Source organism: Ischnura elegans, chromosome 6, assembly GCF_921293095.1.
Source record: "Ischnura elegans chromosome 6, ioIscEleg1.1, whole genome shotgun sequence".
Lineage (NCBI taxonomy): Eukaryota > Metazoa > Arthropoda > Insecta > Odonata > Coenagrionidae > Ischnura > Ischnura elegans.
In genome coordinates this window covers 89,492,573-89,509,531 of record NC_060251.1, presented here as the reverse complement: position 1 = coordinate 89,509,531, position 16,959 = coordinate 89,492,573, and positions in this window count along the sequence as shown.

Sequence of the window (16,959 nt, the reverse complement as noted above, 5' to 3'; positions counted from 1 at the left end):
CTTTAAACTCATACATAAAGATGCTCTCAGAAGCTCCTTCCTGTTCATGAATGCCTCCTTTGCTAATGCAATTCAGATCCTGATGTCCTCACCACTGTAGGTATCCATTTTCCTCTAATGTGCTGCCTAAATAGTTTAATTGCTCTACTTGCTCAAGCTTCTCCCCACATACTTTTATCTTGAGTATCACATTCCTTGGTCGGTATTATAAGGAAGCATGACGTGGCCACAAGATTCAATTGCATGACCAAGATACAAAACATTGTATGCAAAAGATGGTTTCCCGCAGGAACTATGCGAAGGTGTGTACAAAGTGCTATGTTCCTGCCGAATATCATATGTTGGTGAAGCATGCTGAAGAATGGCGACTAGGATGAAGGAGCATGTAAGAGCCACTAATCAGAAACAACTACACTTTTCAGCCATTGCAGATAATGCTTGGAGTGAGGCAGGCCATAAAACTGATTTCAATAGAGCAAAGATAGTGGCAAAAGAGAGTTGCTAGTACCCCAGGCAGATCAGGGAAGCATTAGAAATTCATAAAACACCAAATATTAACAGGGACAAAAACTACCCAATCAGTAACAAGTTGAAGAGAGTACTGACCAATCAGCGCACAGGAGGACAGCCAGTGCTATTTAAGGTGGCAAAAAACACTTCTCAACTTCAACCTGAAGGCGAAAGCAGGATGGCTTTCGAAACTGTAGTCAACTATAAATGACAAATGCAGCTGGAGAACCCAGAACTTGGCAGTCATGAGAATGCACAGCTTCTCTGTGGGGGATGCATATTAAGACTACCAAGTGCTAATGATATAAGAGGATGGATACGTAAAGCAGAAGGATTAAGAAATAGGTGATCACGGAAAGAATGGTAAAGAAAATTGAAGAATTTTGACACAGAGCAAGGAAAAGGGAAATAAATAATGATGGTGAGTGGAAAAAAAGAAAGCAATACAGCTGTGGTGGAGAAGACCGAGTGAGAAGATCAAAAGTTTCTGATGGACACCAAGACATATGTGCTATACGCCAAGGTGAAGTCATTGTGTGGCAAAACAGGCGAGCCATATAAAATATTAATGGAGGAATGCTTAAAGAGCAAGATGTGATTAAGAGTCTATGGAAGGAGTATATGAAGGATCTGTATCACCAACCAGTAATTCTCTGCCTAGAAAGTCAGGGCAAAAGGCTTGATTATTTAGAGCAATTTGAAATTGTGCAGAGCGATACAAAGATGTTCATCAATGAACAAGTGTTTGTCATCCACTCTCCTCCCTTTAAGATTCCCCTCCCATTAACAAATGGTCAAACTCTTTCTTCGTCCACTTCATAACCAATACCAACCTCCACAGGGTTTTTCCATCCGCCAACCCTCCCTCCATGTTACGTTGACCATTTTCTTCTGCCTACAACCCCTATCCGGTACTCCCTCTGATTCTAACTCCTTTCATAGCTACCCTTTTGGGAACTTCTCTCCCCCACCTCTTCCTTGCTTCGCTACTTACTCCCACACATTTCTGATGACACGTGGCCTCTTTTTTCCCCTTCCATTTCCCTTTCTGCTCTTCTCCACTCCCTTGGCCACCCCATTTCTTTGGTTCTTTCCCCAGTGCCGTTACTCTACAGTTACGACTAGAGTCCTCCTTCCACCCCTGGGTATCCAGTATGTATCTCTTTAGCTATATGTTTTCTCAGTGTCGCTCCGCCGTACACCTGTGTCCCACCCCTTCCTCAAACTTGTCAAATCCTCCCCATCCCTTCCTCAAAGGTATAAATATCATGTCCTTATGCAATGCAGTGTCTTGCACCAGATAATGGCACTGTGAGCCGAAATGCGTTGTACAAATTCAATTATTGTGGGAGGGTGAAACTACCTTCCATTTCAATATGTCAAACTTCCACTATATAGTACCTGAATCAGTTGATCTTAAAAATAAGGAAGCTGTATAATACGGGGCCTTTATGATTATTAGCCTATAATCAGATGCAGCGAATATTGTGCTAAGAATTTTAAATAGACAAATAGAGGCAAAGGCAAAGGATTGTTTTGGTGAGGGCCAGTTTGGTTTCAGGAGAAGAAAGTTAACCCATAGCAGTAATGAGGACCATATGTAACCTGGAATAGATCTAGGACTAGGTAATATGCTTTTTCTTTGTGAATTTTGCAAAAGGAAGTGACAGAGTGGATTGGGTGAAGCTAATGGCCATTCTTAAGAAAATAAGCATAAACTGGAAGGATACGCAACTCATAAGTAACATGCATACATTTAAGACTGCTTGATAGAGGGTAGGGAAGGAAGAGAAGGAAAGAGAGTTGAGTTTTAAAAACTTTATTCTTTTTTCATGCTAATGAAACTCTCAAAGGATGTTCAATGACAACTTCCACTTTGGCCATGAAATTTTCACGATGGAAAAGGTTACACACTTCGATGACCATGATAGCTGATTTGATGAGTAATTCACAATCGCTATAATTACAGCTACCCATTTCAGAAAGTTTGAAGGGTAGCAGTCAAACAAGAGGCAGGCAATGCGATGGAGTCAAGTAAAAATCCCAGCTGGAATAGGCATAAGAAATTCTACCAGCCACATACCTCTTTCTTGTAAACGTGGAGATCAATAAATGAATACCCTAAGTACCATTATTCAGGACATTTAGCATAAATCAGATATGTTTTCTTAGCAAATTGCTGACGCAAAAATGAATGAGAAAAATTGAGGGTTCAGCTTAAAAACAGAGACTTTCTATTCAAAGATAAGTTACATATATTTCTGACAACAGCATTACATAGTGTAAACAAATAAAAATTATTCCATAGAGAAATTCATATCTCATAAAATATCATCATGTCATGTTTTCATACATACATATTTCATGGTCAATATTCGTGAGGAGGGATCATCCTTAAGTCTGATCTTAATATTTTCCTTTCACATCATCAACCAATAATGATATCAAATTTAACACTCCAATATTTAGACAATTACTTTTATGAGTAGGGTCACATAAAATGACTAGAGTACAGAGGAAATTGGTATTTTTTGTCCACCCAGAAGGAAATGAAAATATAAGGATTTTTTGGTGGCTCTATAACAAAAATTTGGATAAATGCATGAAACTATTCAATATTGAACCCTTCAATGCCTCAAAATATCTCCAGAAAAATTCAATTCAAAACAATTCAAGTCCAACCGAGACTAAATCACTTGAAATTCAATGAAATCAAAAACCAACAATTTATATGAGTAATTAATTCATGAGGTTCAGTTTATCCCCATATCTTTCAAATTCCTTTTTCAACAACGTAAGTGCCAATTATACCAATCATCGCCCAAAAATACCTCTATTCAGCATTAAAAATGCTATTTCGCTTTGTGTACCCTATAAATTATATAAGGAAAAGAATAATAGCCCAAAAATGACTCAAGGAATGTGTATCAATATCAAATAGGGATGACTTGCTTAATATTTCACTTCACAACCATTCAAAAAATATTAATACTGAAGTAATCCATGAATAAATGCTTTAGGTCAAATGGAGTTTTGAATGGGTGATCTCAGCTACTGCCACACACACAGGATACAACCATTCATCCAAAACCTCCAGAAGTAGGTGGGAATAGTAGCTGGACAACACACTTATGCTTGATGATGATGAGTATACCTCAGTGAGTAGGCTGACTCATACCAGGCAGCTCCCATGGCATTCACCACACACAACATAGATTCGTTGCACTTTTAAGGGAAAAGAAGCCGCAACCAGCACAATCAGTCACTCAACAGAGCATCTCCAAACAGGTGGAGTCACTTAGTTCTGCACTACAGTTGTAGCAAGAAGAACTGTCAGTGAACACAAGCATCTTGCAATTGATATGCTTCCTTTCTTCAATCCATTTTTGTCGGCATTTATGAGGAATCAGGATAGTATCCAAAGTTTGCACCAACCATTACCACCTGACGAAGCTCAAATTGTTTGCCATGACCACCACAGATATTCATTTTTTTAAATGCTTAAGTTTGACTTAGTATAGAAATCAGTTAAAAGCAAGCCACCACCCAAAATCATCATGAGAGTAAAAATTGGAATAAATTAAGTAACAATGACTGAGTTAAGGGCAGAAATTATTTCATTGAGGCATTGAAGAATTTCAATAATAGGTTAGACTTAACCAAAATTGTAATGGCACTTCACAAACTTTGCAAAAAAATCATTTAAATATCACTTGCCCATCCAAAATTAACACAGTTCAAAATGCTATCTCCCTCTAGATGGCCAAAATAAATAACAGAATAATTAGTGCAAGACAAAATAGCACAGATACATAATGATTACTGCAGAGGTATAGTAACCAAGAAGTTGTGAATCACAAAAACTGACTAGTAACACAAACACATATGTATACATATTTTAAGCTCATTAAATATGTCCATACAAGACTACTGCATTATCTGCATTAAAAAATCTTTGAACTAAATAGGATGACTAATGGTTGCATACAACACATAAGCAAAAAGATCCTCATTTCCAGTCTAGCAGAATATGTTTCCTAGCTACCTTCCATAAATATTGCACATCAGTGCCAAGATAAATACTCATAAATTTATATCCAAAATTTCACAATAAAGAAATTTAACTATAACTGTTTCTGCAATTAAGACACCAGACGCCCTTGCTTGAATATGATCATATGTTTATGCATACTTCAGCTTCAAACCAAATACAAAGCTGACAAAATATCTATAAAATGACAAGCATCAAACTTTGGTTACAATTTAAATAGAACAGATCCAATTCATTTCCTTCCCATCAAATACTGCACTTGTTCAAAGTTCCAGCGCAGTAGTAAGAATGTTTACACCCAAAAATCACATAAGAAAAACAGATAAAATACATCAGATAGTCATCATATTTTAATTGGGGATAATTTCAGCTAGTTCAACTCTTTTGCCCTTGTAATCCAACATTAAGTCACAGCAGAGATGGACTGAAGACTAACTTCAAATGACCTTGTCCAATGGGACACAAAAAAAATTGCAGGAATTTTTCTTAAAATAGGTACTATTTAAACTTTATGCAATCATTTATGCAAAACATTTTATCACATACACACCAAAGATAACATGAGAAACTAAAGGACATACCAAAGAACAGATATCTTTGCATAATGTGGTGTAGGACCACTTTAAACTAGTGAATAACTTAGAGAATTGTCGAAAATACATTTATAGCCATTTAAATTCTCACAGGGGACTTTTTAAAGATAGTAACTTAAATGTTCTTAAATTTAGCTACTTTCTCAACTCAAATCTCCGACAACATTTTTGGCCTAAAAGCTCACTTGACGCCTCTCAGGGAGGGTTGGAAGTATGGATCCATAACATAAAAATCCAAGACAGAAAAATAAGATTGTGGAAATTTTTGAAACATACCAAATCCTTCAGATTAAGAATACTGAATTTAAACATGAATCAATAAGAGTTGCTACATCCCCCATAGCATCATCTGCCTTGACAAGACTAATGAATACATAGGATCAATCCTCTAGTCACACAATTAAAATTTTAGCTGTAGGAATTTGAACGGCAATAGACATTGATATAAGAGTATCACGGAAGGACAGTTAACAAATATATTAATAACACACAATTCATTTCCTACACCAGAACTACTTCCAGTGGATATTTGAAGATCAGTAAAAAAGATACAGGATGAACAATAACAGCGTTTTGGAGACGATCCTGACTAGCATTTAGCACAACCAATACCTCATCCAGCATTAACACATACAAGAGAGAGCTCCAACTCCTCGCATATGGTGCAGCAGAATTATTTTGTATGTTTTTTCTTCTCGAGTACATCCAATTCATAAGCCATCAAAATTCTCACTAACTCACATTTATGGATAGGATGACACAATTATTCCACTTCAGTTCTCTCAGACAAATGAAAAGCCTGCAAGATATGCATTAAGCCTTCCAAAATTCAACCCTAACTAGGAAACAAAACTGAACATTAACCATAGCTTTCCCGGAGCAGCACCTTTTTTTACATAAAAATAGGTACACACATACTTTTCAGTGCAACTTTTATCTAGCGATGGGTACTTTTTCTTAGTGGATAAAAAGTAAATACATCCATTGATATGCACAGACCTGCAGGACTAGTAAAGGATCTATGCTTCAGGAGCACGACAGAGTTGCATGTGGCAGGGCTTACTTGCAGGTGCTAAGGCCCTCTTGGACGATGCCTTTCCAACCGCTAGAAAATGATGGCAAATAAATTTCTCCAAAAATGAAATGCGTATCATACATGGGAATATGAACAATCTCATACTATGCTAACAAGATCTTGAGTGCACCTTATACTCAAGGAATACTTCACACAGAAAATTATGGCAAATATTTTTATCCCAACATATGGTGCCAGACCTTGTCTATGCCAGTGTTTCTTCCATTTTTCAAGTCAGCCACGGAAGATTAGCAGTGGGGGACTCAGTCTCTCCCCAACTGCCATGAATTTTCTTCACTCCATCCACAAGTTCAGATGCCCTCAGCCACATTTAAGCTGAATTCTTGATAGCACTTAGGGTACCTATTTTTAGTACTTGAGGGAACAACGCTATTTTGATGTCTGACATGTTCGGGCATCAAAAATGCAAAATTATCAAGAACAAAATTCCAGCAGGAACTTTTAGGATCCATGCTTCGAATGCCTCTAAGGTCCTCTTAGATTGCAACTAGTGTTTCAAATCCCAACAAATAGGGTACTTTGAAGCAAACATGCAATTTATATGATGTGCGTCTTCAAGGCTACTGCCTCAAGCCTTATGAGTTCGAAGGTAATCAATGATTATTGTGGATTTTCAGTGCACCTACGAGTGTATTTTTAATCTGACACAGGAGCTTCCTCTGTGAGAGAACTGAAGTGGAAGAGAAATTTCAACAATTGGAAATTCAATCTGTGGCATCTGCCAACCACAAGCTGAGAATAAGGTTCAAACCCCAAGGGAGCAAAATTTTTTCATCATATCTCACCATTTCCCTTGGCCCTTAAAGGAATTAGCCAAGTAACATAAGTTCTGCGACCAAAAAATAACACAAGAACATAGCAAATATTTCTGCCACACCATTAGCCACTCCAATCGTACCATGAGCCATATCACAACAAGCAATTTGGAGAAAAAATACACAAATACATTAATACCAGTTATGACTGACAGAAAAAGATACCTAATACCACTCACAAGTATTAAAACATTAATGATATTTAAGTACACCATTTACTAAGGATTTAAAATTACATAACAGGTGGTACGTAGATGATTACAAACTTTTTCCAAGGGAACACTTAATCATTAATGATAATAGTTTAAAGGTAAACATCAATTAAACCTCACTTGCACATTTACCATGATTAGAAGGAAAAACTAAGCACACCAAGATAGTCTGATTTCAACTGAGTAACAGTAATTCAGGTTACAGAGTAAGCTGACATCTGCACAATATATGCATGCAGAAATGCCATATCAATCAAGAAAATCCTATGATTATCAAAACTGGATAAACTTTCCCCCTTATTTTTGTGCATTACACAAGAGGTTTTAAGCATTTGCTTTGAAAGTTGGCAAAATTTGCCATAAATGCATGCACAATGCCTTCAAGTGCCTAAGTGGCACTCCAGGAACCCAGGATATTGATGGGTTATTCTTATGTTAAAAAAAAAATTATTTCACCCTCAGTAAAAGATATATTGTACCACAGTCTGCCTCCACTGGCATCATTGAGAATATCTAGTTACGAGGAGAAGTGACAATAAATATACGCTCAGCTCTTCACAATATTTGCTCATATGACATACACGTCACAATGAGGACCGAGGCATCACCAATGACATGCTGAACAGCTACTTAATACACATATATTTAAAGTTCTCAAACATAGCCAGCTGCATAAGAATGCACTGTATCACTGCATGGTTTCATAAAAATGCCACACCAAATAATCTCTTTCACACTCAAAACTGGGAATTAGAGATAATCTTCAATCTTTTTTGGATGGAATCTTCCTAAGCCATGATTCAAGGACTGAATGGATTTTCATCACTTTTTATGGGCTACAATTAATCCCATTCAGATAATCTACGTTATTCATTTTGGATATTTGTGATCGCTTTAAAATTTAAAAATCCGGCCATCCAAGAAATCTTTTAACAGAATCTATCATACATATTCCACAAGCTAAAAAGAATTAAATATCAAGGGCTGGAGTAAATTTAAAGAAAAATATACATAGCGGAAAGAGATAGGTAGCCATTAAATGCAATTAATACATATGCCAGCAAAGAATAAGTAGTAGAAACTTCCTGCTATGGAAACCTTAGAATGTCCACTTTCTAACCTCATTACTCACTTGGAAGGAGCAATTCTCGACTCAATGCATGCATGTCTTAACCTTTCCCCCTTAATGTGAAAAACATTAAGTATCCAAATTCACAATTATGTACATCAGCAGTCAAGGGCTGCTTCATACTCCGTTACCTGAGCATTGTCTTCTTTCTCCATAAAACCTAACAACTTCATTAACATTTCATCTATCAAAATATATTCTTTCCAAGTGAACTTCTATACCTCGACACTTTCAGTCTCAACAGCTGACTGCCCCACCCTTTGACAAATCCTCTATAACCTAGATTTTCTTTTTAAATTTTGGCTAGCCTGATAGGTCCAGGCATACCTAACATTCATATCACAGAAATACCATGTCACATAAGTGGTGACATTTTTGAATTTGAGAATATTCTATGGATCAGCCAAAAACCATTATTTCTAAATGATATTTCATTTATTTGAACTGAAAATTGTTTCAATAGGATCTATGATATGAAGGTAGGCGAATGGTCAACTATAGATGTAGAAATGCACTTCTAAAGCAAGAAGTTGCTTACTGATTAAAATCTAAAAAAAATATGCATTACAAGCTTACACAAAGCCCAACCTCTGCGAGTTCAAACTGAAGCACATCAATGGCTGACTTGTAAATGTATATTGCACAGAATAAAGAGCCAATTGTTTCCATTCAATAGGAATAGCCATAGGTCTCCATGATGCATATGTCCTCTAATAATACAATAGTATAGCACATGACATTCGTTTATTGAAATATTAGATATTTAGGAACCACATAAACATCTGGTTCATGAAATGTACATTGTATATATTATATGGATTCAGTTAGCACCTTTTCATAAAGAATTTTCAAAAATAATTTCATATTAGGCCATTCCCTGCAATACCTAAAGTAGAAATTCTTATTGGCATCCTATCAAGTTTTTTTTTGTGATATAATGTGACAGCTTAACAGTTTGTATAAAATGTATATCAAAGAAGCATGCTTGACGCATATACTACAATGAGTTGGAATGTCTAACTTATGGTGAGCAATTCTTGTGATCACCTATTCATAGGATGAATTCCTTAATCATGTCCTGATAATCAGTTAAATTGTGGAACGGATCTTTAGAAAATTCTTAGCGCTTGTTCCAAAAACATTATGAGGACCACAACCAGTTCAATGTACTTACGTTTTACACAAGAAGCCATGAATAGCCTCAAACGTGAAATGGAAGTCCTATATAAATTACAGTCCCACATCAGCAATCTACAAAACATTTCCCACAAAAGACTGAGTTGTAATCTAGGATTCCATAGGAATGCATCTATCACTGCCCTTTCTCATAAATATTGATCTTTGTTAACCATAAATATCCTGTAAATAGTAACAGGGTTTCATCTCTATATGTAATCTAAAACTGCATTTCATTAATATATAAATCACAACAAAGGAACAGTGACCATCTAGTATTTGACACAGCAGTGCTATTATGATAGCAACAGGGTCAAATATTTTCGCGACTAGATAAAATGGAAGGTTCCAATGTGGCAAGCCACGACACCAGAAAATTTTGGATTAAATTCAAAGGACCATTAAACATCAGTAATCCTGAATCAATCCAAATTCCATTTCTCTATAGATTTACTTAGTATCCTAACATATATACATATACACATTACAATTAGAATAGTGGTAGGGATGAATAATGGAAAACACCATTTTTACTTGCTTGAGTATAACTAATATAAACACGAACGTACACATATATATATGTGGCTATAAGTTATAATAAGTTATTAATTAAGAATACAACAACATATTAAGCATCAAGTTTGGAAATTCATTACTAGAATACTCAATTACCAAAGGCGAAACAATTGTAAATGGAATGAAATAACAGGAATTTCTGGGAAGAGAGTTGCAAACGATTGAAAGGGCTATAAAAGGCAACCTCTTATCTCACGCACCTATGAGTTTGGCTGAACTAATTAGTGTTGAGTGCCACAAACCATTATTCATGAATTAAAGCAGTTATGGTCATGACATGAGATCATACTTCACGGTAGAAAATTTCCAGTGAAATACAATATTTCATTATATACTTCTCTTTCCCCAGATTATTAAAAAGTACGAAACTACCTACAAATATCACCTTGCACCAGCTCAGCTGGCTTAATCCCATCGCTTTGAAATCATCTGCGGCTCCATAAACTTCGTCCATACGCATAATTCAGATAAAACAGCTGCCAGCAAAGTTGATAATCTATGAAAATTCCAAAGTAATAAAAGCTGCTAAAAAAGGAGCCGCATACAACATTTCAGTGCGCTTATAATACTGATTCATGGATGGCTTAATAAGTTTTAACTTTCCCCTTCAAGAGCATGCCCTCCAAGGTTTCTTCGATTGCCACCAAATTATCAAAGACATGAGTGAAAGCACCATCAGAATTCATGTCCGAAAAAGTGACTCTTAATCTGTCAACAGCAGCAAGAGATTCTCTCAAAGAATACCGAGGGGTAGGAGTACTATCGTCCTCTTCCTCTATTTTACTAGAAATCAGATTAGGCGGGTCACAAAATACGTTTTCTCCTGTATCTTCATCCCATTCTTGACCTTTCTCATTGTGGCACGGTATGTTTTCGTAAGCAACGGTTTCGTCAATGTTGGCAGCCTTGCATAACTCATCTAATTCCGCATACTCATTGGTCTCCCAAACTATTTTAACATGAGTCATTTTACCGGCGATACCACACATCATAAAGCATTTACTAATGGTCTCTGGCTTAACTTCATTCCACGCTGCACTCATCCACCAAATCACAGACGTCAAGTCAATATTTTTGGACGGAGCCCTATCTTCCGAAACCATTCTAGCGAGAACGTGCCTCATGAGTCTCTTTCTGTATAGGAATTTGAACGATTGAGCAATTCCCTCTCCAATAGGCTGTAAAAATATGGGCCTCTTCGGACCAATAAATTGCAGTTCAATGTTCGACAGGGATTTATTTTGGTGACAGGGAGCTGTGTCCATAAATAAAAGTATCTTTCTTCCTTGAAGCTTCATCTTCTCGTTAAAAGCTTCCAACCACTCTGAGAAAATCTCCGATGACATCCACGAATTACTATTAACTCGCCAATCCACTCCCCATTTTTTGCCAATGTTATTGAAATGTTTGGGTTGAAAGTGGTTGGATACAACGAGTAGGGGCTCTTTTTCGCCTAAGGCATTGCAACACAAACATACTGTGAAACGCTCTTTGGCTAACTTTCCACCTACGCACATATTGATCTTTTCTAAAAGGGTCTTTCCTGGGATCTCACGGAAAAAGAGACCGATTTCATCGACATTATAAATATTTTTGGGGTCGTAGTTTTCCACAGTGGGAAGAGCCTCTATATTCCACTCAACAAAACTGTTGGCATCAAAATTATTGCTTCCATCATAAGCTGTTAAAGACATGATATTGTGCCGCTTTCTGAAGTTATCTAACCACTCATCGTCAGCGGTAAATGACGGGAAAAAAAGACCTTTAGCGCATTCAGCAGCTTTCGCTTTAATTATATTTCCACTAATAGGTATACATCTGGCATTTGCATCCCGTAACCAGGCCCAAACTAAATTATCAATTTTTGCTCTTTTCTCTCTTTCCTGCTTCTTCTTAACAACAGGTGGGGGAGCTCTCAATAGCTTCGTAATCATCCTTTTAATTTGCGACGGAGGTTTCCGAATGAAGCAATCACGCTTGCCCACAGCTTCCCATTCCCGCAATAATTCGTCTTTGTGCTGTAAAATAGACGCAATCTGCGTTTTACCGCAACCAAACTTTGAGGCTAAATTTCTATGTGATATTCCTTTCTCACTTTCCTTGATCACCCTCACTCGCATCTCTAAGGATAGCGACCCCCTGTACGTTTTGAACGACATGGCTAACACTTGTTACTTTCTCACCATAGAGCAATGTTGAGGGAGTCCACAACGCTATGGAATGGAAATCAGAAAACACATCTTCTCAAAAACACAAAACAAGGCTAAATATTATGAAAATAAATAAAACTGAAAGATAAATACGGAAAACACAACACAAACAACTGTCACCACCACAATAATACTAAATTTTCGTCTGTCAACTGCTATCCGGAAGCTTCGGGCCCCGGGAAAATTATGAAAACTTTCAGGCCAAAACACCATCGGCAGCGCATCCAGCGCATCTTTCAAATATCGCTCAATATAATTCAGTGTTTGCTTAGTTATTTATTGGATCAACCCACATAACACATAATATCTTCTAGATATCTAGAATATATTTTCAATGTCTTGGATATCTTAAATATCTTCTGATGCCTAGAAAACATCTTGAATGTCTTGGGTATTTTAAAAAATCTACTAGATGTCTAGCATATATCTTTTTGAGCTGAGACTCTTATTGTGTATGTCCAGTGAAATTAGCCTAAAAGCACCCAAATTTAGAAAAAAAACTGTAACTGATATGCTTTTTGGTGGATGGATGGATAAAGTCATTGTACGCACACTAAAAAAGCAAAGGCAACTCTTCTGCCAAGTGTTTATAAAAGCAATTTAAAGTTATATGGTAGCTAATTTTTTTGAAATATCTACAAGATGCCAAGAATATGTCTATTCTATGAAAGTAAGGCTACTACTTAGCCTAAAAAATTCCAGAATTTTATATACGTAAAGTAATGTAACAAAACAATTATTTAAAGAAATGAAGCATATTTAAAAAAAAAAAAAATATTTGTGATGAAAGAACAGACATCAACAATTTAAACTAAATTTATAATTATTTAATTAATCAGAATTGATAGGTAACTGTGAACTGTCTCAGATTGGTTACCATTAATAAATAAATCCAATGCAGTGGAATAAATGGTGCGTCAAAATTGTAGTCTCTTCTTTTTAATTAATTTACAAACTAATTTTTGCTGCTATCATAACAAACATAATTGCCATAACCTAGTTTATGTATCAGTGTATGTATATTAGAGTCATTAACCTAAATTTCTTTTCCCCTAGGCTACAACCTTGTTGAGGAGGAAAGGTTTGCGAGTGCCATGACCCTTAGAGCTGCACTAGTGGAATTACCCCTGTGAAAAAATTGTATAAAACTCTATAAAATTTGTTTACATTCTTATACAATTGTCATGACAACGTATATGAATGTATACAAATTTTATACAGGTTTATACGATTTCTTCGTAGGGGTAATTCTAAACTATTCCCGGTAGGGCCACTCATGCGTAAGTAATAGGTGCAAGATAGGAGCCAGATGAAAGGTAGTCCATGTAATGTTGTCACAAAAAAAACACTGTAGGAGTGGGTGTGGGAAACCCTACCAACTATATCTTCCCTGAAAACATGGAGTACAACCAAATGAGCCTCGGAATCTCATTGAACAGGATCCATCTGCAAAGGGCGGATGTCATTCACGGCAGCGAGGTCGGTATATAAGGTCCTCAGGGTCCTCAACATGCGAAACCCTTGCAGAAACCTATCATCACCATCAGCAGCAGCAGCAATGAAGAAAGAAGAAAAGAAGACCAATAAGATGGAGAAGAAGAAGTCGGCTATAAATGTAGGGATGTGGAATGTGAGGACAATGAGGTAGATTCTGGTAGTAGAAGTTGAAGTGCGACCCAACAACCTTGTGGTGGTTCAAGTTTACATGCCAACTAGTAATCATAGGGAGGAAGAAGTAGATGAGGTGTATGAACAGCTTGAGGAAATAATTAGAGAGGCTCCGGGTAAGAAAAATCTAGTAGTGATAGGGGACTGGAATGTCGGGGAGGGAAGGGATGGACACGAAATTGGAGATTTTGGACAAGGAATGCAGAACAACAGGGGAGAGAAAGCAGCAGAATTTTGCGGGAGAAACAAATTATTCAACCCATACATATGGTTCAATCATCATAAGGGGCAAAGATACACATGGAAAAGTCCAAGGGATGTGGGTTGATATCAGATAGACTACATTATAGTAAGACAGAGGTTTAGGAATAGTGTGAAAAAGTCACGCAGACTCAGACCACAACCTAGTGCTCATGAAATGCAACGTAAGATTCAAAAGACTTATTGAAGTCAGAAAGGTGAGGAAATGGAATGTAAAAGTGCTGAAGGGGACTATGAGGAGAGAATATCAGGAACTATTGGACATCAGTACACGGGAGATCGGAAGTACACAGAAAGTAGTGGAATGGTTGAATAATATCAAAATGGGAATGGTCAAAGCGGTGGAGAAGTCAAATGGCTGTGTTGACAGAGGAAGAATAAAGAAGCCTTGGGTTACGATGGCAATGGTAAAAGAAATAGAGGAGAGAAGGAATTGGAAAAACATGGACACAGAGCAGGGCAAAAGAAAGTATAGGGACTAAATAGTCAATTACGACGTGAAACTAAAGGGCAAGAGAGGCTTGGTGGAAAAGGCAGTGTGAGGAAATGGAAAAGCTCCAGAAGAATGGAGAGGTAGGCCCATTGTATGCCAAAGTTAAGTTGCTATCGGGTGGTAAAAGAGGACAAGCGATGTCTAAAATTAAGGCTAAAGATGGGAGAATGCTAACTGAGCGAGAAGAGGCACAGAGTAGATAGAAGGAATACGTGGAGGATCTGTATGACGGAATGAGAGACCAGACTCTAGAGGAGGAAAGTGCAGTGGAGAAGGATAATCTTGGACCGGGGATATTAGATTCGGAAATAGAGAGCGCACTTCGTGATATGAAGGCTAGGAAAGCAGTAGGCGTGGACAATATCCCGTGTGAGCTTATGAACAATCTAGGGAAAGAAGGGAAGAAAATGTTTTTCGAACTAGTACGCAGGATCTATGAGGAGGGATGTTGGCTGGAGGATTTTGTGAAGATGGTTTTAATTCCACTTCTGAAAAAGAAGAAAGCTGTGGAATGCGGAGATTATAGAACTATTAGTCTAATATTGCATGCAGTGAAAGTGGTACTGAGGATATTGAACAGACGAATGTAGGTGAGAGCAAACGAGTATTTGGGCAAAGATCAGTTTGGTTTTTGAAAAGGGAAGTCAACTTGTGATGCAATAGCAGTAATGAGGTCCCTCGTGGAGAGGAACCTAGAATATGACCAGGACGTGTATGCCTGTTTCATGGATTTTGAAAAAGCATTAGATAGGGTGAACTGGGTAAAGTTAACGGATATACTCAAGAGAATAGGTGTAGATTGGAGGGATAGGTGAATGATTCGTAACCTGTACATGGCCCAGACTGTGCAAGTGAGGGTAGTGGATGGAGAATCTGGGTGGGCAAGCATGGCCGGGGAGTGAGACAAGGTTGTCCTTTATTGTCGCTGCTTTTTAACGCATACACTAAGGAGGTGGTAAGAGAAGAGTGGAACAAGTTGGAAGCGGGAGTAAAAGTGGGAGGAATGATGTTTAAATCAGTAACGTTTGTGTATGATCAGGCGCTCATAACCCATCCAGCGAGGGGACTGCAGGCTCTAGTAGTTGTGCTAGATGAGCGGTGCGAGGAGTATGGGATGAGGATTAATCACAAGATGGCCAAGGTAATACGGTTTTGTGAAGCATCGCGAGTGAGGAATGTGAGACTCAAGATAAAAGTAGGTGGGGATAAGCTTGAGCAAGTAGAGCAATTAAACTATTTAGGCAGCACATTACAGGAAAATGGATACAGTAGTAAGGACATCAGGAAGCAAATCATTAGCAAAGGAGGCATTCATGAACAGGAAGGAGCTTATGAGAGGATCAGTATGTAAGAGTTTAAAGCAGGGGTCTCCAAACTACGGCCCATGGGCCGGATCCGGCCCGAAGAGAGTTTTCATACGGCCCGCACACTCGTTTCAAGTAGCGCACGATTCTCGCTCGTATAACTCTGTGAGACGCCGCTAGGAGCATTGCAGCGCTGTACTACACGTCAAAGTTGCCTTCAACTGTTCTTAAATAAGAAATACGCCACTGGATACTTCAGTAGACGTTGGAATCGATTACTACAGTCATCGGCAAATTTGCTATCCAGCCCGCGGGGCGATTCGAAACTTGGAATGTGGCCCTCGTGGCCTAGTAAATTGGAGACCCCTGGTTTAAAGGAAAGGTTAGTGAAGAGTTTGATCTGGAGTGTAGCTCTCTACTGTGTGGAAACATGGACACTAAAGAAGGAGGATGAGAGAAGATTGGAGGCATTAAAAATGTGGGTATGGAGAAGAACAGAGAAGGTGAATTGGGCAGGGAGGAGGAGGAACTACAAAGTGCTGAAATGGTGGGTGGGGAGAGGCAACTTTTAGAATGAGATACGGAGGAGACAGAAGGTTTGGATGGTGCAAGTACTTTGTGGAGAGGGGATGTTGAAAACGGTGCTAGAGGGTAGAATAAACGAGGGAGGGGAAGGAGATGAATAGGCTTTTGAATAGACTGAGTGAGAGTAGGCCTTACTGTGAATTGAAGAAAGAAGTGCTGGAATGAAAGAGATGTTCCCAGATTACTTCTTTATGACTCCAAGGAAACCTACCTACTAGTAAGTATACCATAACAATAATCCTAAATTTTCCCAGTGGGTCCAATTTGAAGATGAATGCCT